We start from the raw sequence: 22,921 nt of genomic DNA, 5'->3' as shown, positions 1-22,921 counted from the left end.
CTAGTGACAATACGAGTTGATAGCTTCATTTTATATTCACTATCTGAAGTAGAAATTAGTTATAAGCGATTGATTAAGAGAGCCATGAGGGTTTGAAGCTTTATCTCCAACCACTGCAGAAGCCTGTTAATCACCCATTCATTTAAGCCAGGTGTGCAGGAGAACATCTAAACCATGCAGGACAAGAGGCCGTCTTAGTTTAAAGATAATTGTTGACTATAAGATTGGCTCCATCTAAAGCTGATTGGGTCCAGCTTTAAGCGCTACTGTCTTTCAACTTTTAGATGGAAATCTTCTCTTGACACACCTGAATCAAAAGGCTGAATCCCCTCATCAGCATGTAAATCAGTGCTGATGAGCCATTCATTTGGCTCAGGCGTGTTGGAGGAGAGACACGTCTCAAAGTTACAGCATATTGAGTTCAGTCATCAGGAAAACACATTCAGTGTTACAAAACAACTGTTGTCCAGTAGATAAGCTGCAGTTGATTTGCAGATCCAGTCCCTTGTTGGGCTTAGTAATAGGTTTTCTATGAGTTTGAGAAAGAGATGAATTTGACATCTGCAATAATAATAATTAAAAAATGTGTTTAACAGAGTCTTTGTAAATAAATTCACATGTTGCTTGCACACAAAGACATTCATAGGATCCAAAATAGAATGAACACAGTTTGGAGCATCAGGTCCTGGAGAAAACTAGTCAAAGTTTAGTTACAAATATAAAACATGACCCAACTAGAGTAGACTAATAATGGAATGAATTACAGCAGGTCTCCTCAGATGGTCTCAAACTGTTTGGTAATTGGTCAAATGAAGGCATTATCTAGACATTCATTTATTGAAAAATTAATATTAGTCTGGGCCACAGGGCCAGACTAATATTAATCATAGCGATAATAGAGTGCATTTTTAAATGCCACTATTGTCTGTCTTGTATTTTTTTTTCTCTACAGGATGTGACGGTCATGTCCCTTAAATCAAAGTTTTACATATTTGGTCATCAAACTCAGTTCGGTGTTAGCGATGTGTCCAACCTCCGTCATTGTCAAAATCCATTTGCAACTTAACCAGCAGTACAGATTGTTTTATCATGGTGAAGGTGTGGATTCGCAGTGATGGTTCCGGCGCATTTCAGTAACCACTGAGAACGTTACTACGGTTGATTTGTGTGTTCAAATGGTTTTATATCACTATGGGAAGACAGAATAAATCCATTTGGGCTCATGCTTGGAAAGCACACCATGCAGGCAACAGTGGTGAGATAAGGCTTTATGAGGCCTGTGAAAGGCCCCACAATGTCTTGTTTTCACAGTTTAAAAGCTAAAGGCAGGCTCTGTGTGCTGGGTAAAGCTATAACATCCTCCACAGGTGATGGCCACTGGGAAGCCTGTTTACCCACTTTGCCTGTTGATCTTGCTAAAAGCCTCTCACATCACCTCGCAGAGAGTGTGTGCCAAGTTAAAACAAACACATTAATAACAACTGTAATGCCATTCTTTGTCGAGTGCTTTTGCAGGTTCAACATTGACCTTAGTGTTTAATCTACCTGCACAAACGACAGTCACTTGATATGCAAACAAATCTTTAGTCACTGTCAGTCGATTCCCATGTTCCTTTGAGAATGAATAAGGGACCAGGCAAGGATTGTTCCCTCCTCAGTTAATTTAAATATTTAACCAGATTTTTTTTTTTGTGAAGTAAAACCTATATTTTGTGGAAATAAAAATATTATCCCACTGTGAAGGCTGCATATAAGTCATCTTATTTACGTTTAGGGTTTGAATGTATCTCCCATTTTCTGATCGAAAGGCATGAGTGAATTTACATTTGGTAAAATGACAAATGTATTCTATAATAAAATATTTGCTTATATTTTGAAACATTTATTGTGTGTATCAACTGAAATATATCATCAAAATTATGTCTAAAATGGCAAAAGGCCAACTTAAGGCATTCTGGTGCCTTAAGTCTTCATTATCACTTGTACTGATGCAATTTAAATGAGAAGCTCCCCATTTACCAGTATGACAACTTTTGTTAAAAGTCTGTGTGAACTTGTGAACGTCTGCCACAAGGTGTCACTCTACTCCACTAATTGTTTGGATTCACCCTACCCTCCTATTCACTCTCCAGTAGGAAGCAGATGGAAGATCTTTGCCATTGGCTACTTTGCAAAAAAAAAAAAAAAAAAAAAAAAAAAAAAATATATGTATATATATATATATATGTGTATATATATGTATATATATATATATATATATATATATATATATATATATATATATATATATATATATATATATATATATATATATATACTTATATATATATATGTATATATATATATATGTATATATGTATATATATATATATATATATATAGTATATATATATATATATATATATATATATATATATATATATATATATATATATATATATATAAGTATATATATATATATATATATATATATATATATATATATATATATATATATATATATATATATATATATATATATATATAGTCACTGACTGAGAGCTCTGTTTCTCCTTTCCAAGCTTCTCTGCCCCTGTGTGCCACTTGGAGCTCACTGTACTGGTTTCCAGTGTGGACGTTTCACTTATTGCACCATATCTATTAGTTTGATTGAAAAATAAGAAAATAGGCATTGATCATTGTGTGTTAAGCATCAGTATGCAAATATTATCAATCGTCTTCGAGCTCATACGTCTATAGTAATGTTTAGAAAAGTAAAAACAAAGTGGAAATACTGAACCGATGTTGCTAATAGCTGAGGAAATTAAGGGGGATTCGCAAAATAGTTTATCTGGAAATAAAGGTTCAATATTTGTGGCAGAAAATGAGTTGAAAACGCAAAGCAGTTTTTACCAACCTTCAGTATATTAACTTGACCTTCCTGTATGCGTTTTAAAGCTAAACCTTTGGTGAGCGAGTCTTTTTAGACTTTAAAACATAAATGCAGTTAATGAATCTTTGTTCTTTTAGTTTGCTATTTAAGAAAGCTTGTTATATGGTAAATTGCCTGTACAAGTTTAGAGAGCACCAAAGCACTACATTCAGTCATTTATGCAGACTTTCACTTGCCTGCAGAAAGTCATGTCAATATTACTAAAGTTTCCTTTTGTTCTTTTTGAAACACAAAACATGTAAAGAAATCATTAAAAAAAGATTTGTAAGCCATCTGAGTGGCTTACAATGACTCAATAGAATAAGTTTCTTCATATAAAGGTGTTAGGGTTAGGGTTAGGTTAGGGTTAGGAATCAATTGCACATTATTCAAATGAAACACTCATTTACACGTTCACTGACAGTATTTACAAATTAACACAATCTGTTCACCTTTACCCTTTTTCCACAACTACTATAGCCACCAAATCTTCCTCTCATTACTGGTCTCCATCACAGACAAATCTCTAGATCTGTCTGAGTCCCCAGTCTGGGGAGCTAAACACTTCCAGTCGAATATAAATGACATCATTACGTAATATTCAATCTGTTGCTGCAGCAATATCCTACTCCACAGATAGCCCCCTTCACTGCCCTCCCCGAATGCTCCTGAGTCGCTGGTCTCCTGTTCTTTTTCATGGAGAATATTAAGGAGTTATTAAATTAATCTGTGCTCGCTGGTGCATGTTATTGAAGTGCAGAGATTTGTAGGGTGAATGAAGCCGTTAGGCTGCACCCTAAGCTGATTTATTAAGGGTGCTGGGGAATCACCAAATAGACCAGATAACCTGTTTTATTTTGCATAAGTGAACACTTTTCCTCAAATCCGCTTACGGCCTCTCTTCCTTCTATAAATAAGAGTTGGAGCCGTCTTCTCTCATTGAAGTGCAGCTTTTCTGGTATTTTGCTGTGAATTGCTGCTTCACAATGTTGTCAAACATTGTTCTCTGTATATTCTTATTCTGTGCTGTAATAAGAAGAAGGAAAAGGGTCAATTTCACATGGCACTTGTACAAAACGTAAAGCAGAACCATGATATGAATCTTTCTTCATTCTGTTTTTCAGTTTTAAAGAGGAGTTTCTGGAGAACTGGTAGATTTTATTTGATTATTTAATGAAAGTTTTGTGTTGGACCAAATAGTTTTGTACATGCTAACCAAATTTGATGCATACATTGACAGCTTTGCTACAGATGCTGTGTTGTTCTAATGATTTAGACTTGACTTGGTGCTTATTTACAGGATGATACCGTTGAAGGATAGAGCTGTCTAACAAGAGCATATGCCTTGTCTCGGCAGACATTTCTGTGTGTGTGTGTGTGTGTGTGTGTGTGTGTGTGTGTGTGTGTGTGTGTGTGTGTGTGTGTGTGTTTGTGCCCTGATAGAATCACCAGATTTAACACCCACTGATTCCAGCCCAGATTCCTAACCTCATTTATCAGAGTGTGTGCCAGCAGTAATCTAGCATGAGATTTTTGGGCTCCTTTGGGTCAACAGTTTAGCTGTTGCTGTTCCCCCAGCCTACAGTCATGGTCTGCTTTCAATTATTTCAGCAAAATTGCTTTACCGGGTCCATGCATGATTAAATATTCATTATGTTAAACTGAGCACTTTCTTTGTATATAAATCCATATTAGATTTGGCTGGCAGGCTGCCTGAAACCTCATGAGAGGCATTTCTGTTGGGGAAGAATAAAAAAAGCCTGGAAACTACTTAGCGCATATTTTCTTCTGGGTTTGTTTGTGATCTTGTAAATGATGGCTTGTTAATGATATTTAGCTACTTTTTTGTCCCGTAAGCCAGTAGTTTGTTGCCCTTTTCACCTTCGTACAAAGGGGGGGAAATGTTGTTGTCCTAAAATTTGCATGGGACAAATAAACACATTCTTTTGGTGATCGCTCCAAAACTCTTGGAGTGTGTCTAAAAGAGAAGCTGTTAGCTTGTGTCTCTGCTTCCAGCATAGCTGAATGTCTTCAGGTTTTTATTGTTGGAGTGTAAATGTACACGCACTTGAAGGCAGGGAAGTTATTTCCTTCCAGATATGACGAGCTTCCCTGAAAACATTCACGTAATATCTTTTTCTGTCCAAGCGAAACTGGCCTTTTTGATTTCAACACAGACCTAATGGAAAATAAATTCAGGATAATTTGAAATTCTTTCGTGGTTTAGCCATGATTACCTAGAGCAACTCATGTTTATTTTTTTTCCTCGGAGGGATGGAAAAGCAGAACCTTGGTTTTGTTGACCCAGAGGGTATTTGTCTTCTATTACAGATACCATGAAGAGGCCCTTAAAGCAAATCGCCAGATTCATGCAAACCAGGAGCAGCTGTGCACACTTGTTTTATTAGGAAGCAGCTGAAGAACACACGTAATTCTTAAATGAATTAGACAGGCCGCAAGACAGAAAGCCAGGCGTTTCTGTGAAGTGAAATGGAGAGAAACCCCCAAAAGCATAAGCCTTAGTTAAGTATCCATGTTTCCTGCTCATGAAAGGGTAGACCGTGGCAATCATACAGGTTGGTGGAGGTCATTAGTGTCCGATTCTTGAGAGCAGGTGTTCTGCATATTTTAAATATTTACTGGGGTAGCACTCATCCGTTGAATCAACAAACGACTGTCGGACTCATGCAGAGCTCGACGACATTCTGAAGACGTAATCCCACCATTTAATTATATGTGCTGGAGCAAAGGAGCCTCTAAAACCTGCAGAGTCCCTGAAAGGAAAAAATATATATACACTACCAGTGAAAGTGGACTAACACGGAGCTCCATAGATGCATATGTTAGCTACCTTATTTATTGAAACACTTTTTTTTACTGCATGGCAAAGAACTAGTGAAGGAAACTCACAGATATAAACAGTTTTTATTGCTACGCCTTTGCTGCTAATGTGAATCATTATAAATATTTCAGGGGATTCACAGTAACATAAGGCAAACAAGATGAGGAGTTTGCGCTTGTGTTAACATTTGTGATAATAATGTGGTGCAACACCGCGGGTTTTCAGGCAGAAGCAATTCAAACTTTCTGGTTTGCATTTAGCCAACATCTTGACAAGTTCTCCCTTCATATGTGCAAACTCTAGATTCAGCGCTCACAGACAAAAACTACATTTAAACCACTTGTATTGTTCTGTGCTAACAAAATACCATTTAGCTTTCCACAGAGCAGGCGGTCAGATTTGATCTTTTAGGGAATAATGGTAACTCCTGATTACACCTTTTAAGTTTGTCTGAAAAGTCTCTACTTTCCCAGTATCTGGCCTCTCCTAAAATGTCGCTGTCATTTCAAGTTCCTGGTTTGATGAATCTGTCGACTGTAGAGCATTGTGTTGGACCCCCTAAACATCCATCCATCCATCCATCCATCCTGTTTTTATGTAAATTATGTAAATGACACTTATTCTTATTTGAACATGTCTGGTCAAAGCACTGCAGCATCTTGGCAACTAAAATTTGAACACTAATATTATTCAATTACATATGAAGACAAAAAGGACTTTAACCTGATAAGAAATTTGTTTTTATAATATGTAAGACTTTTAATTTGTGATCACTGTTATTATGTCCAAGCAGTTCAATTTTAGCTTTGCTACATTGCACAACACGTCTATAAAAAGCTAGGTCTGTAATCCATCCATCCATCCATCCATCCATCCATCCATCCATCCATCCATCCATCCATCCATCCATCCATCCATCCATCCATCCATCCATCCATCCATCCATCCATCCATCCATCCATCCATCCATCCATCCATCCATCCATCCATCCATCCATCCATCCATCCATCCATCCATCCTGTTTTTATGTAAATTATTTTTGTTTTGTATCCCTGGCAATACCAACATTTTTGCACCATCCTTTTTTACTTCCTTTTTATTTCATTCCTGTTTCTGAATGTGAAAATGTCAGTAGCGTTCTGTTTAAGAAGCCACCCGTTTAACTTGCACTTAGTCACTGCATGAATATTGATTGTCTGTCACCTGGACACTGACTGTTTGCCGTTCAGTCTTTGTCCATTCAAACACCGTAATTGCTGTCCAAAACGAAACCCTTCTCACAGGAAATCACCGTCAGATGGAATAAAGAGGGCAAATGAAGAACAATGGAGGGACGCGGGCTTCTCCATTAGAGAATTAATCAAATCGCCGCTCCAAGCTGCAGAGCAGGCTTTATTAATGGGGCTTGTACAGTCAATTATCTTAATTGTTCCATTTACGGACCCTGCATGTTTCAGGAGCAGGTGCTGGAACTTAAGGGATGAGCTCAATCACTCTCCGTAATTGTAATTGTCAATAGATTCACTTATGAATGTCAGGGTGTCCATAAGGATGATGAGGGTAATCGCAGGTTGTTCATGGGTGAAGACTTGGGGATAATGATGAGAAATTGACGATGATTCCCTTTGAACAGTCCTGAACCTGTGAGGAGTTGGTGTTATACTGGGAGATTGAAGATAAGCATGGTTTCAATTGGGTTGTGTCTGGTCACTTTTTGTTGTTTTTGATCACAGATTTGCCTAAAATTATTAATGCAGGTGACAAGGTACAAGAGGAATTGGATAAGCTGCAGCAGAGAGGCTCGGTCATTGTGTTGGACCCCCTAAACATGTTTCGAGTGACATGTGATCTCTTTGCAGCATGTGGACCTGGATACAAAAACTTCTTACTGCAAGTCAAGCCTTGGACAACCTTGGCTTGGCATAAGAGGTTGAAGTTTCTGTACCTCTGAGCTACCAGACGAAGCAGTCACAGAGGATGTGTGAGAGGAAGTCAGCACAGCGGCTCCTGGGTGTCTAGTAGAGATGATCTGTGGAGCCGATCGTCTTTGATGATGATCCATCAAAGACGTAAACGCAGTTTGATGGATCATAAGAAAATTGCAAAACCTATATTGTTTTGGACAGAGTAGTAACAGAAAAAGGGTTGACAGATATTTTAAATACAGTGTTCAATGTAAAGATGGTTAATTTCTTTCACATCCCATTTTCAGGACAACACACAGATTCAACCGTAAAGTGCCTTAAACACGGGCGTCTCCTCCTGGGTTTATTGTTATTTCTCTTTTTCTGCTTAAAAAAATAAAATAAAATTCACCTCTTGTGACTGAGGTTAGAAATAAATTTGCTGGAGAAAATATTAAACAGACACCATTTAGAAATGCTCAATATCGGTTGCTATCTAATGTTGCCCACCATCGTGAAGGACAATGCTGTGTCGCGCGTTGGTTGAAAAATGTAATCACTCATTTCATTAACCTGATCCACAGAAACCTTGGGAAATGCTACTATAAAATGCTAGCTTATGTGCATTCATTAGTAGTTTTTTAACAAACTGACAGCCATGCACCATTCTCATCTGCAGTTCAAGAGCTGCTGTTTCTCAGGTCCTACCCAGATGCCCCTCTTCCTGTAAATGCCTCAAACTGTCTTGTATTTGGTGGACAAACTAATTGGACTTTAGCAATCATAAAAAGCACATCTCCTGCTGCTATTTCAGAGACGGCTCGACTACGTCCTGTTTTAACACATAAGTGGCGAGATGAGAAATTCAGCTTTTGCTTGCTGGATTGATGGCTCCCGTCTTCCTGGGCGTTGGTTTTCAGCAACTCTTCAAAATCATTTGGAAACCTAAATGCAAAAACAGGTTTCAGATGGGGTTCGGTCCATTCATGAAATGACCAGACTGAACCCCATTACCTCTTTGTAGAGCCGAAGACGTTTTTCTAAACAAGCAATCACCACTGAGGCAAATTTAATTCAGAGCTTCATGATTAACCTTGCGAGAAAAACTCATTTAAGAGCGTTAGATCACCAAACGAGCTCAGGTAAAGCTAAACCCTATTAAGCCGACAAAAAGAAAAGAAAAAAAAAAAAGTTCTGTCTTTAAGGTGAGAAAATACTGTAATTTATTGGAGCCAAAGCAGCTCTCAATTTGAGTTGCTAAATTGGAGCTCACACATCAGTACAATTAAACTCATCAAAGGAATAGTGACTTTCTGGTTGAATTCACAATGTTAATTAGCCGGTTGGGATTTTTGAAATAAGTTATTGCTGTGTTTTATCTCATGCTGTGGGTGAGTGATTCTCATAAAGACTAGAGTCTTCCTCCGTGTCTTCCTATCATATGCAATATGTGGGTTGAAGTTGCAAACTAATTGCAAGGAAGGGTGTAACTAATGACTTCCGCAAAGCTGCGGTGGATAATGTGTTGCTGTTTAAAATGCTAATTTCTCCTTGTTTGTTCAGGTTTCCAGCATACCAACCTTGAACTGTTCTCAGTATGAATACATTTTAGTTCAGTTCCATTCTCTGTTCTGCTGAGGGATCATGATTGCTTTGTTTGTTTGTTCTATATCAGTCATAGTTTCTCAACTTTTTGCATTTCACGCTCCCACAAATCACTTTTCATTTCGCTCTTTCTCTGCCTCCCATCACTTGACCACGTCTCCATCTTGAACTCCTCTGCCCCACTTGTAAAAAAAAGAAAATAAAAGAAAAGCCTTGCTGTAGCGCTCAACATGTGGAAAATATTTTTTCATGTCACATTTGGTTTCATCTCTTTTGGGTGCTTTTTCAGCGCGCTTTCAAAGTGAGGACGGCCGTGGTCAGGCTTCCTCCAACGCAGCCGAGGTTGTGGTGGTGGCGGTTGCTTTTGCGTTGGCCGTGACCTTTAGAGCTGCCACAAGTGCCCCGCTGTAATCTATCAAGATCTAAACTTTACTCCCTCGAATGCGTGTCTCAGAGCGGCCACTGACATTAAAACTCAATTAGCAAGGCCACTTACTAAATAATACATTAGCAAAGTGCATTAGCTTCACATCTATTTCCCCAAGCGCAGTCCTCGCTCGACCTCTCAATATGTCAAGCCCACAATTGTCTGGGAGCTAATGAAATGGGGTAATACTGGAATGGAGAGTTCTAGCAGCACCATCATTTAACACTAGGATGAAAGAAACTCAGTGCCCGTCTCAAAACAAACTTTCTGTTTTAAAAGCACTTATCCCAGCCCAGGAAGATTGAATTGCACTATTTGACACGGTTGATTTATATTATCAATTGCTTTTGACCAGCTTCTGTTGCTGGGCAAGTAACAACTTTGCTTTTAGACATTTTTGAACAGTTTTTTCTCTTTAAAGCTGCCACAGCATATTCTCCATCACTCCATTATGACCAGGATGGGCCAAAATGTATTGTTTTGGTTCCCTAAAGAGAACATTGGTTGTTGATTCTGAAAATAGGTTTTTGAATGGTGTTTGCAATGCTGTTAGTTCTTATCAGCAACTCTTCAAACTTGATTTGCACACAGTGTTAAATGCATGTGTAAATACCACTCATTGGTATTAAAAGCATCTGAAAATGAATAGAAATCTCAATTTAAGATGCTGGTTTTACATTTGATTGAAGCAAATACTTACCCCCTGGCTTCACGTCTCTATAGAAATGTAAGTCTGCAACAGAAATGAAACATATACAACATTTTCCGGTACAACGCAGTATGTTACATATTTTGAAAAGACACTAATGGGATGTAATACCTCTTTGATTGGCAGCTTTAGAAAAATCACAGAAGCAAACTGATTTAAGCTTTTAATTTTCATCACAACTTGCCAAAATTTGAGATTCCGATTATTGGGGGGAAAAAAAAAAAGAGTATATTGTGATGACGATTGGGATTCAAACATTGTGCAGCTCTTCTGTTACTTTTACCAAATATCTTCACATTCAGAGCTGGTTTTAAAATCATCATTAAGCCTCAGAGTGAAGAAAAGCAGCATTTCTCTTGGATTTCCTCTTAATCTGTTGTAGTCACATTCTCACTTGACCATATTTGTGTCATTATGAAAGCTTGTCGAAGCACTTCAAAATGTGAACACTTGTGGCATCCTCACGATGGCGTATCCATAACTTTTTAATTTGACTTTACAAAATCCCATTCAGGATTGCCACTGTTTAGCAGGGCTGTGCCATCTGCCATGGCACAAACAAAAGACAAACAAATACTATAAATAGATTACAGGAGGATTTATCCTTTAGCTACACAAAAGGAAGCTTCCAGTATTTATTCAGAGGAGAGAAATGTGCTAATCTGGCTTTGTTTCACTTGGAGGCATCATTTGTCAACCCAATGCCTGTCCTTGGCTCAAAAGCACACCAACTGTTAGAAAGGCTCACTCTAATCCTGTGGGTCATCTACATTCATCCTTTCTGAACAATGTTAAAGCATTAACGTGTAAGACGGAGGTAGCGTAATTCTCCTGCAGGAGTCCTAAATAAACCGTCTCTGGCTACGGCCACGGCTAAAAACTATGAGCAATTACGAGCCGTAAACGATGAATACATTTGCAAGTAATTGTTGTTTTGCTTGTTATTCCTGAACACCAGCCAGGAGATGAAAGCCTCTGCCAAAAACAATGGACGCTCCGGGTTTTAGCAGCCACAGAAAATATTGGAAGGCAGTGTTGAGGGATGAACGCTAAGCCAAAGTGGGTTGGATGTTTTCCTTGTGCTTCTGGCCCAGCCTTGAGTTTCTGCAGCTGCCGTTCGTGTGACTTTGCTCAGGCACGGTGAATCGCTGGCGGATTTCTTAAAGGCTGCCGGGGTGTTGACAGTTTCGAGACCTCGGCCACACTTGTTGAAGTTCAGGAGAGATGGTCTTAAACCTTTTACCGACTGACTCTCACCTTTGTTTTCAACTCACCCTGGTTTCACCTGGAGTTTTTCAATATGCAGCTTGTTTGCCGAAGTTCATGTTGCTGAACTCAAATTGTGTCTGCAGTTGTTTGCATTTGTACTTTTATGCAACAAAGTGAATGTTACTGTCTTAAATTATGTCTTAAATTTGTTTTTGATATAACGGAAGATATATTGATTTTAAAATTGGTTTAAAGAATATATGAATAAAAAAAAATGCTGTAATGGCACCACACACAGACATAGGGGCTGAACTGCTTCAAGTACTGATGGCTGAAAATCCTTGGTTCACAATCAGCATCACACTGCGGTTTTTTTTTTCTCCAAATTGCTTTAAATAATTATTTTTCCAAGGTTTTCTGAAGGTTATTTGCTGTTTTAGATTTGCTTTAAAACATTTTGGCTGTCTAATCAGAGTAATTGCCTGTGGAAGAGCCTGTCACAAACCCTTCAATCCGCCCCTCTCCTCCAAAACACACAGTGAGACAGATCAAAACAATTCCACCTGCAGCTTTAGTCACAATGTCGAATGCAAAGATTTAGAAAGTCTGTGCAGCAATGATAGTCATTATATTATTAAGATGCATTAGTTTTTGCTAGGTTTTTAACATAGAAATGTCCTGGGCTTTACCGGTTTTTAGATAACTTAAATCCATCTTCTGATGTACAGTAAGACGTACAAGACTTTTCATTAAGGAGGCACGCTTTCCTTTTGCGCAGACGGTTGAAATTTTTGTCAGAACCAAGAGGTTTGCTGAAAGTCTTAGTGAGGGCTGCAGAAGTTCAACATACTGTATGCATTTAGAGCCTGGGGAGCAAATAGAGGCTCAAGTTGTTTTTTGTGAATCCATAAGTCTGTTAATGCAGTTCAGTGATAATCTGCTCATGATTGTGAGATTACCATCAGTTCAACACTTTGCAACACTCAGATCTGGATGCTTTAGCTTCTTCCCAAACAGGGTTGTTTTGGCTGTTAAAGTTATAAGAGTTATTTTAATTAGTGCACTAGATATTTTTTGCTTTTAATCTTGGCTGCGGCTCATTCAGTTGGTTGGACTTCAGTCAGTATTGCATTCAGATCATGGAAATTTGACGGAACATAAATGTAATAGCATCGAATCCTGGCTAGAGATTTATTGTTTGGCACATTTTAAGTCGCTGGATATGAGTGGAACTTTTCATAAGATGTCAGAGATATAAATGCTTTTGTTTTCAGTCGATCTTTTTATAAGGTTATTTTTAGGAGACGTCTTGTCATTAAATGTGACCAGTCATTTAGCGCTGGTCCTGGGCCTTTATACCTTATATTACTAATATTTATGCCTATTTTAGTGGCACACTTTGCATCTTGAAAGCTGCAATAAATCACTTTGAAACTTCTGAAGTTTTAATTTAAAAATAATAGTAGTTTAGGAAAATGTGTCATTCTAAAAAAATATGAGCATTTTTTTTTCATAAATTAGCAACATTTCATAACATTTCAGAAAGTCATAACAGAAGTCACGTTATTTAAATTGTCCATTAGTTTAACAGTTTTCTTTCTTATCATTTTCTAAAAAAAAAAAGAAAACAAACTCAAAGCTGCTGTATCTAAGAGCAGCCCTGCTAATCGCTTCAGCCTGATCAATTACATTGCACTGGAAAATGTCACCACCCTCCTAAAACCAGGAGTTTATGCAGGCTGCCTGTCTACAGGCTATAGGTGTCTTTTAATAATGTGAATGAGGAAACACATTGACCTTAAAGAACCAATCGATTCAACCCACCAGCCTAGAAAAGCTGGAACATAAAGTACTTTGGGACACGTGTGAGATTGTCTGACAGCTGAATCTTGGCCCAAACAAGATGATTTTAATAAAACTCACAACAGAATAAATAAAAAAGTAGGTCAGGGGTTCCCGAGTCCAGCTACCATCCTGCATTTTTTAGAGGCCTCCCCCCTTCTCCATTACACCTGACTCAAATGATCTGCTCACTCCCAGTCCTCTGCAGAACTGACTGGCTGCCAGTGATGGGATTCAGCTTTTTGATTCAGGTATGTTGGAGCAGGCAATCATCTAAAAGTTGCAGGACGGCAGCTCTCTCGGCACCTCTAAAGTAGATCAAGGTGGACCAGTATCAAGAGCTTAAGCCAGTCAAACTGTTGTGGATATTTATGCAACCCTTAACACACTGACGCACCGTTGAAAAGAAAAGTTTCCCAAATTTTCTCCAGCACACTTTGAGAAACTGAAAGTCGCAAAGAAAACTGCCACTGAATACAATTGTTGTTCGACTCTTCTGTGTATCCCTGCATGCAGTTAGACTTCAGTAGTTTTGGAATCTGTTGCAGATCATACATAAGTATATTTACTCTGATGCACAAACCACTAAATTTGAATTTTCTCTTTAGGGGTTAAAAATGTTAAATAGTTCTTCACCAGCCGTAACATCGTTTCTTTCCTTCACTGCCCTTGTTGTCAATCCAGCTCTTATCAAATCACAAAAATATGTGACTTAAGAAAACTTTTATTGTTCTAATAGTCTGCCAAAGATAGTATTTTTGACATGGTTCATTGTGTGAATCAGGGCGGTTCTGAAGTTAGAGGCGATCTGACTACCTGTCAACCTTCAGGGAACCTTGTTCATGTTTTCACAAAACCAAATATTTGATGTTTGTGGTCTGTTTCACAGCAGTTCAGTTCTCAGAATTAAGCCTCAGGAAAAAAAACAGGGAAAACAATATTTGGTTAGTTATGAAATATTGCCCAAATACCAGAGATGGCACCACACACAAACTCTCAAGCTGGTCCAGGCTGACCTTCATGAGCGAGGTCATCCTGTTACGGGTCAGAGAGTCTGTGGCCGCAGCGCTGAAAGAGAGCGTTTAAAACGGAGAGCTGAGGAGTCTCTGATCAGATGACGCTGCAGCAGGACTGACAAATTGCTAAAGCTCAGCTGATTACACCGAAAACTGACCCTGAAAGAACGACGACCTGAAAGGCTCTTCTGAACACACATCGTTGCGTAAGTTGTTTGATCAGAGGAGGAGCTCTACAGGTTATGTTGAGGTTTGAGGCTTAACTTTGAATGAGTTATTCACCTGCCCATGTTTAACTATGAATCTCAGCTACATTGCTTTAAATGCTTAAATACCCTAGTGTTATTGACTTTTATGAAGGGTCAAAGTTAAATCACATTGTTCAAACACTTTGGTACGAAAAGAGTTGCTGTTATTCACTGTCAAGATGATTTAAAAACTTTTTAAAAACAGTTTATATTACGGTCAACTCACACATCTTTCTATTTATTCGTGTTCTTCACTTTAAGACAAAACGTCCTATACTTTGCCAGTGTGTTAATCAATTTGGTAAAGTATATATATGTTTTTTACTGATTCAAATGCAAATGATGTTGCTTTGTTCTAAATGTAGTACCTCTATTACCATTAGATGGCAGCACTAGCCATGAAACACACATTCCCTGAGATGCCCTGTGCGTGTTTTGACATCCCCTCAAATCCCTGTTCATCTCGATCTGTCATCTTCTCTCGTCTTGCATCTTCCTCAGAAAACATTCCCATTCATTGCAGGCAGTAAACCGAGTAAAACACTGAACCGTAGCTAACGTACACAACCAATACAACTACCATAACAAACATAAAGTTACTTCACATTTTTATGGATTGTTTGATAATCATTTAATTCAGTTATAATTAAATGATTATCCCACTCAACCCATTCGACTGGTTATTTTGCTGGAACCAGTTGAATGGGGCGAGACAGCAGATGTTTTTTTTTTTTTTTACACATTTTGCAGTAGTGCACGTTTGGTCGAGCTCTAACTTCAAACTCCGATACTTTCAACACTGCAGCAGAAAACGACGGCTCACTAAATGTGTGGCTGGAGTCACACGTTTTCCTTTTTTCTGTCTGTGCTACAACCGGAGGCACACTGGTCATATTGCTCACACGGTGTTCCTTCGCTGTTGATCTAATGCTAGTCAAACATTATTTTGAATGGCCAAATTCAATAGTGGCAGTGTTCAGCCTGACAATGTAAATATTAGCAGAGCACACAGAGGAGCAGGAGTTGCTATGTGTGTTTCTGTGTGCTGTATGTCCTCTGTCCGTTAGTCCACAACAAAGATGGGCAAGACAAAAACACAGGGGTGACGCGAGCAAAGGGGCAAGAATTTAGACACTCTGTCCCCCAGGCTCCCAGCTGCTTAACAAAGAAATGCGTTATTTTTCTTCTAGTTTTTCTTTTAAGCTTCAGTCGGTGCAGGTTACTGATTCTTTCAGATTTATCTTTATCTATCCTGACTCATCAATGCAGTGTCACCGCAACCCTGGGCTAATAGTCTTCCCACTTAGAAGTACAGAGTCGACATGTTTGTTTCGATTAGAGACGTTTTTTTTTTCTGCCTACAATTCTCCACATAAACAACACCTGGTCCCTCTCTGCAGCTGCAGACATAGCTAGACTTCCTGCAGGGTAAATGTTAGAGTAACCAAAAGCCAATGTGATGTTCCCGATATACATGTACAGGCCTATATTTATATTCTTGATTTCAAACGTAGGCAGTCAATGCACAGAAAAAAAGAAATAAATTTAGAAACAATAAACTTTTATGTTCATGCTCTGTTTTTTTCCTATTTTTCTCTTCCACTTGCAATCGTCTGGCCTTATATTTAGTCCAGGGCCTCTGCTTGATGCCGTCACTGAGGCCGATGTATTGGTGAGGTCTCCTTTGTCAGTACATTATGGATAAGCTGCTGGTGCATTTGCCGATGCCCAACTCCGTGTGTTATAGGCTCATCTTCGCAGTTCAAGTTGTTTTAACGTAATGCTTGCAGCTGTGTCCAGTTCAGTGGAGAGCATTTTGCTATTTTTCCCACATTAAAGAAGTCTGAGGTTAAAGTTTTGCCTTGAGGGCAAAATCCTGTTATGTGCAGCCGTGTGACTTCCCTCTGTACTTTGGTTTCCTCCCACAGTCCAAAACATTCAAATTGGGTTCATTGCGGTTTCTAGCTGACCTTTCAGTGTGACCTGTTGGTCCCAAAAACCGTGAACAGGGTTGGTCAGAAAAAATATGTGTCCTTGAGATAAATGTTACAAAATTAGTTTGATCTGAAAAGGCAAATCTGTAAGGGCTTATCTTTATTTTGCTGGAACCAGGTACTGCTGGTCAGCACTCTTTTCAGATAATTTTGGGTATTTCTTCATTTAATCTGAGTTTTTGTTTATGACATTATTAAAAAGACAACGTGGAGACAATGCGTGACAGGGGGAGAGGCGAAGCTCAAGAAACACAATTCGGATATACACCAAACTATATATTTTTAAAAGTTAAAGGCGCAACTCAAATAACTTGTCGTTTTACTTTGCAGGAGAGAATTAGTCGGGACGACTTCCAAAACCCGAGAACTTACCTGCTACTGTGAGGAACAAACCAGCAGAGCAGCTGTGAAATGTTTGAAGTTTCATCTCAGGGGGTCGGAGGCGGGACGTACGAGCATCTTCAGCTGGTTGAGAAGGATTCTCTTGAAATTATGTTTGTTCTGGGCACAGGCACAACACGCCGGTGTAAGTGGTGGGCTAGGCACGCAAATAGACAAACAGGCTAATATTGATTGTAGTTTGATGTTTGTTTGTGAGCCATATGTGCCTGCTGTTTCTGCCAAACAAGTCAGACAAAATTTCATCTCGCTAATTTCCATTTAGTATTGTTAGCAAAAAGTTCTCGTGTTTACGGCCGGTGCCAGAGTTGTACCATAGAGGAATTTGCTTTTTATTTTCATTGCTGAATTATTTTAAAACATTTGCGAGATCAGAACTGTTTTTCCTGATTATTAAGAGGAAGTTCATTCTTCTTAGACATTTGCTACCAACCGGCTGGTTTGTGGTTGTACCTCAAAAGCTATTTAGTAAATTCAAGTTTTGTCTTGAATAAATTACGTCCTTGTGTCGTCATTGGACACTGGGCTCACCTGTCAATTTCTGCCCCGTTGTTGGCCATTTCTTTTCAACACATGCTGGCATTGTTTTTAATGTTATATTCCACCAAGTCAGTATTGCAACAACGAACATCGGAGAGACCAGACAGAGATGCACCTCAGTGCATTAGCCACATTGGTATGTAGACTATGTGTTGTACGAGTACATGGTGTGTGGTTTCAAAGGGAGGATGCCAGACGTGTTTGCATCGCTCAAGGCTCATTCTCATGCAGACCCACAGTGTGGGGCTGAGGCTAAGAGATAATTGCTGCTCTGAGGACTGGATGGCCTTGGAGCTTTCTTCATCTGGCGGTGCCAACCATCGAGCTGTCCGTCATGCGGACCTGACGAGCGACAGCCTCTGAGGAGAAACAAAGGCTATTACCAGCGTATGTGCACAGCTGATGCACAAGCAGGCAAAATTAACTTAACTTGCTTGCATACAAATTAGGGAGCCGGCAAACACCCAGTCAACATTAACCTTGTGTGCCGCCTCCTTTTTTTATTTATTTATTTATTTTTATGTTCCTGCTCTCCCTCTCTTTCTCGTCCTCTTCTTGTATTTTCTAATCTCTCCTTCACACCTGCTGTCCGTGACATACGCGTTTCCCTTGAGAGAAGAGACTGGAGCTCAACTGAAGGGCTACGGCTTAGTGTGGGAGGTGAAGAGAAGACATTTTAAGTGTCAATGTGGCTGTATTTTATGCTTCAAAGGAGGAGGATATCCACCCACAGCGCAGCATTTCAGGATGAAAAGTGATGTCCTCTTTGTTTGCCACACACCCTTGCAAACAAAGTGGACATCACGAACCCATAAACTTTTTTTTTCCTTCTAGGGTTCAAGCAGGCAGTTGTATGAATAAGTTGTCAGAGTCTCCCACTTATTCACAGGTTGTTAAATCGCTGCATCTTTGGCTGTAAAATTAGCTCAAATTAATTAGGAGCAGACTGTTAGAAGTTAATCGTTAAGGTGTTAGAGCCTCTACCCCAGTGATTCGGCTGCTGGTTCATTCTGAAACTGGTGTGTTTTTCAGATCCCTTCACAGCCTGTGGGGCTCTAATGAGGGAGAAATCGGTGCTTGGTGAAAGCGTTGTCAGATTTATGAGCCTGCAAGGCTCTTCAGCTCTGCACTGACAACAGACTGGACTCTTGGAAAATCAAAACCAAATCCAACTGTGTATCAGTCATTCTGTTCAGTGAATTTGTAAAAATACCACATAAAACTTGTTTGATAGGATGCCTTTAATAGTTGAAGTGTCATTTCACTGCGTGACTAAAAGCTGATGTCAATTTGCAGCCTCATCATCTCCTTACCAAACAGGGACGCCGTGATGTTGTTGCTGTAAAACTGGAGTCTTTCTTTCTTCTTAGCGACGCTTAAACGGCTCTGAGGTAAAAACATCCACATGGTACATGGCCCATTTTATGAACATTTGAACTGAAGTAACTCCAGCACCATCTCGCATTAAAAATGTTCTGCCAATAGAAACATATTAGGCATATTTGACTGAAGCACAGTGGGAGTGAAGTGTAAAGGTAGTTCTATCAGATGTCTTTAAAACAGGTGTTAAAAAGGATATATGTTGCCCCCGGCAGCTATAAATAACAATGAAGCAGTGAATATCAGAGTAATGCATTATAGCATTTTTGTGTTTTACAATGCATCTGTCAGGGTTTCTGTGTGAGTGCATGTGTGTGAGTGCGAGTGTCACATCTCGTCCAGAGAGGATCTTGGTGAGGAGCCGGAGGAGTCTGCACAGGTGGAAGTCATCTGCCTCATCAGAGCGCGCGGGGGATTTAGGAGCGGCAGATCCTTCCTTCAGTGCTAGATGATTACGTTCATCGGTAGTCACTCTGGTCGTCTCCTGTTGTTGCATGTTGCTTAAGATAGTGTTTGAGCTTACCAGAAGTTACCTGACCTTTGTATTTTTGCCGCTTCCAGGGTTTTTGTCTCTCCGCTCGTGAGTTCTCCTGCGAGCACCAGCCTGCCTGCTCCGTTGCTCTCCCCGCCGCAGCTTCACTCCTGCAAGCCTCCGGTTCTCCGAACACCCCCTCCTCGCACTCACCTTCGGACCGCCGAACTACCCTCCACTCAGAATCCTGGCACCTCCCCCATGCTACAGCAAACCACCGTGAAGTAAGCCCGTTCCACTTCCCTCTCATATCTATCCGTTCACTCCCAGCCATCTAAACAGCTTCTCATTTCAGGCCCACCTGGTCGAGTCATTCTCACCCCCTCACTGAAGTCCTGCGGATTGATATATTGTGTGTCCTGTTGAAAAATAAATACTCACTATTTTCTAAGAGACGTGTGGTTTCTGCATGTGGGTCAGAAAGCTAACACCCAACATGTCAGAATCATCTAGCCAGCATGACCCAGCAGAACCATCACCGGACCCTCACGCAGTTTTGGTCCGTCATGATTCCATGTTAAATGCCTTATATGAACAGCAAGGAAGTACAAACCGTCGCTTAGAGCAGTTATCCGGAATTCTCGAGGATCTTCACCAAAGATTTGTCTCTGCAGTTCCGTCTCCCGTTGTAGCTCCGCCTCCACCTCTCGCCAGCACTTCAGCTGAACCCACACAAGCTCCTCCGGCTCCAACGCCTCCGGTCTCAGTTCGTCTCAGGGAAGTATCACCACCCACACCTGAGCCCTATTCGGGAGAGATAGGTAAATGCAGGGGGTTTTTGCTGCAATGCTCTCTAGTTTTTTCCTTTTCTCCCCAGAGTTTCCAAACTGAGGCAGCTAAGATCGCCTATGTAATTGGATCACTCAGAGGGAGAGCGCTAGAATGGGCGGAGGCGAGGATGACACAGCAGGTTATTTTTCAGAGCACATATGATTCATTTGTGGCAGAGTTTAAGCAGGCATTCGGGTACACTGATTCCCCATCAGAGATTACTCGCAAGCTGTGGAACCTAAAGCAGGGTCGTCGGACTGTAGCTGATTTCGCTATTGACTTTAGAACTCTGGCTGCCTCTTCCAGTTGGAACTCCGAGGCTTTAAAAGGAGCCTTTCAGCAGGCCCTGAATGAGAATATAAAGGATGAATTGGCTTACCGCGATGAGCCTGGCTCGTTAGAGGCTCTTATTTCTCTGGCAATTAGGATCGATAACAGGATCAGGGATAGAACCAGAGCTAGGAGAGAGCCGAGCTTTTGCCCCAACAGAGCTGACACCAATAACATCCCAGCTAGCCAGAGCGTAGAGGAACCCATGCAAATTGGGCGAACCAGACTCACTCCCGAGGAGCGCCAGCGCCGCATGAGGTCTGGAGCCTGCCTCTACTGTGGCCAAACAGGGCATTTCATCTCCACTTGTCAGAATCTGCCAAAAGACAAGACCCACCATTAGCCACGGGAGCAGTGGTGGGCGATTCAAGGAAAGTCTCCCGTCTAACACTACCTTGTTCCCTGATTACTGGGAGCCGGTCCTTCCAGACATCAGTGTTAATTGATTCAGGGTGTGAACAGAATCTTATTGACAATAACCTGGTTAACCAACTCCGTATACCCATTGTTCCCCTTCCAGTTCCAGTCATGGTCGCGGCTTTGGATGGTAAAGCCTTACCAGTCATCACCCATCGCTCTGCTCCAGTTGAACTTGTAGTGTCAGGAAATCATCGTGAGACCCTAACCTTTTTTGTGTTTCCCTCACCTCAGTCCCCTGTGGTTCTGGGTTATCCATGGCTCATTCGCCATAATCCACAGCTGGATTGGAGAAGAAGCCGAGTAGAGTCCTGGAGCCCATACTGTCTATCATCATGTCTTCACTCTGCTCTTCCTCCAATAGTCTCGCAACCTGCAGATATTCCCGCCCCAGCTGACTTGGCCAGAGTACCGGCTGAATACCACGACCTCCACAAGGTCTTCAGTAAGTCGCGGGCTCTTTCTCTACCTCCTCACCGTCCCTACGACTGTGCAATTGACCTTCTTCCAGGAGCACCACTACCCACCAGTCGTTTGTACAGCATCTCCAAACCCGAGAGAGAGAGCATGGAGCGGTACATCAGTGAGTCCCTGGCTGCTGGCATAATCCGATCATCCACGTCACCTGTGGGAGCTGGGTTTTTCTTTGTGGGTAAGAAGGACGGAACACTAAGACCATGTATTGACTACAGAGCCTTAAATCAAATCACAGTTAAAAACAAGTACCCTCTGCCGTTACTTGCCTCAGCCTTTGAACTAGTGCAGGGAGCCACTATATTCACCAAGCTGGACCTCCGAAATGCTTACCACCTTGTCAGAATGCGAGAGGGGGACGAGTGGAAAACAGCGTTTAGGACACCACTCGGACATTTTGAGTACTTGGTCATGCCATTCGGCCTCATGAACGCACCGGCTGTGTTTCAGTCTCTAGTTAATGATGTCCTTAGGGACTTTCTGAATCAGTTTGTCTTTGTTTACCTCGATGATATTCTCATTTTTTCAAGATCCCTAGAGGAACATGTGAGACATGTCCGCCTGGTCCTCGAGCGGTTGTTGGAGAATCAACTATATGTCAAGGTGGAGAAATGTGAGTTCCATGCCTCGTCCGTCGCCTTTCTCGGTTATGTGTTGGAGAGTGGGCAGGTGAAGGCTGATCCAGCGAAGGTCCAAGCTGTCCTGGACTGGCCAACGCCCACATCCCGTAAGCAGCTTCAACGTTTCCTTGGTTTCGCTAACTTCTACCGCCGCTTTATTAAGAACTATAGTCAAACAGTCCTTCCTCTGACCAGTCTGACTTCCACCAAGACTAGTTTCGTTTGGTCACCAGCTGCTGAACAGAGTTTTCTAGAGTTGAAAAGGAGGTTTGCCACAGCACCCATTCTCATGCAACCAGATCCCTTAAGACAGTTTACGGTTGAAGTAGATGCATCTGAATCAGGGGTAGGGGCGGTCCTGTCACAGACATCTACCAGCGACAACAAGTTGCATCCCTGCGCATTTTTCTCCCGTCGCCTCTCTTCTGCTGAGAGGAATTACGATGTAGGCGACAGGGAGCTTCTGGCCATTAAGATGGCCTTTGATGAATGGCGCCACTGGCTGGAGGGGGCCGAGCATCCCATTGTTGTCTGGACAGACCACAAGAACCTGGCTTATCTTCAACAAGCGAAAAGATTAAATTCCAGACAATCTCGTTGGTCCCTCTTTTTCTCCAGATTCCATTTTACTATTTCTTACAGACCTGGGTCCAAGAATACTAAGCCCGACGCACTTTCGAGACAGTTTTCCTCTGATTTTGAGACTCCACCTGCCACTATTATTCCACCATCATGTGTCATTGGCGCTCT

The 22,921-nt window shown here is 40.8% G+C and overlaps 1 long non-coding RNA gene across 1 annotated transcript; it reads left to right on the top strand.

The window, feature by feature from the left end:
- Positions 1 to 19,320: 19,320 nt before the first annotated feature.
- On the top strand, positions 19,321 to 19,950 carry LOC129369698 (uncharacterized). The gene is made up of 3 exons (XR_008606971.1): positions 19,321 to 19,491; positions 19,589 to 19,783; positions 19,855 to 19,950. It is a non-coding gene; the product is annotated as an uncharacterized LOC129369698 (long non-coding RNA).
- Positions 19,951 to 22,921: the final 2,971 nt, after the last annotated feature.

This window comes from Poeciliopsis prolifica, unplaced genomic scaffold (genome assembly GCF_027474105.1).
Source record: "Poeciliopsis prolifica strain line A6 unplaced genomic scaffold, Auburn_PproV2 SCAFFOLD021, whole genome shotgun sequence".
Taxonomy (NCBI): domain Eukaryota; kingdom Metazoa; phylum Chordata; class Actinopteri; order Cyprinodontiformes; family Poeciliidae; genus Poeciliopsis; species Poeciliopsis prolifica.
This window is presented reverse-complemented; position numbering and strand designations above follow the sequence as displayed.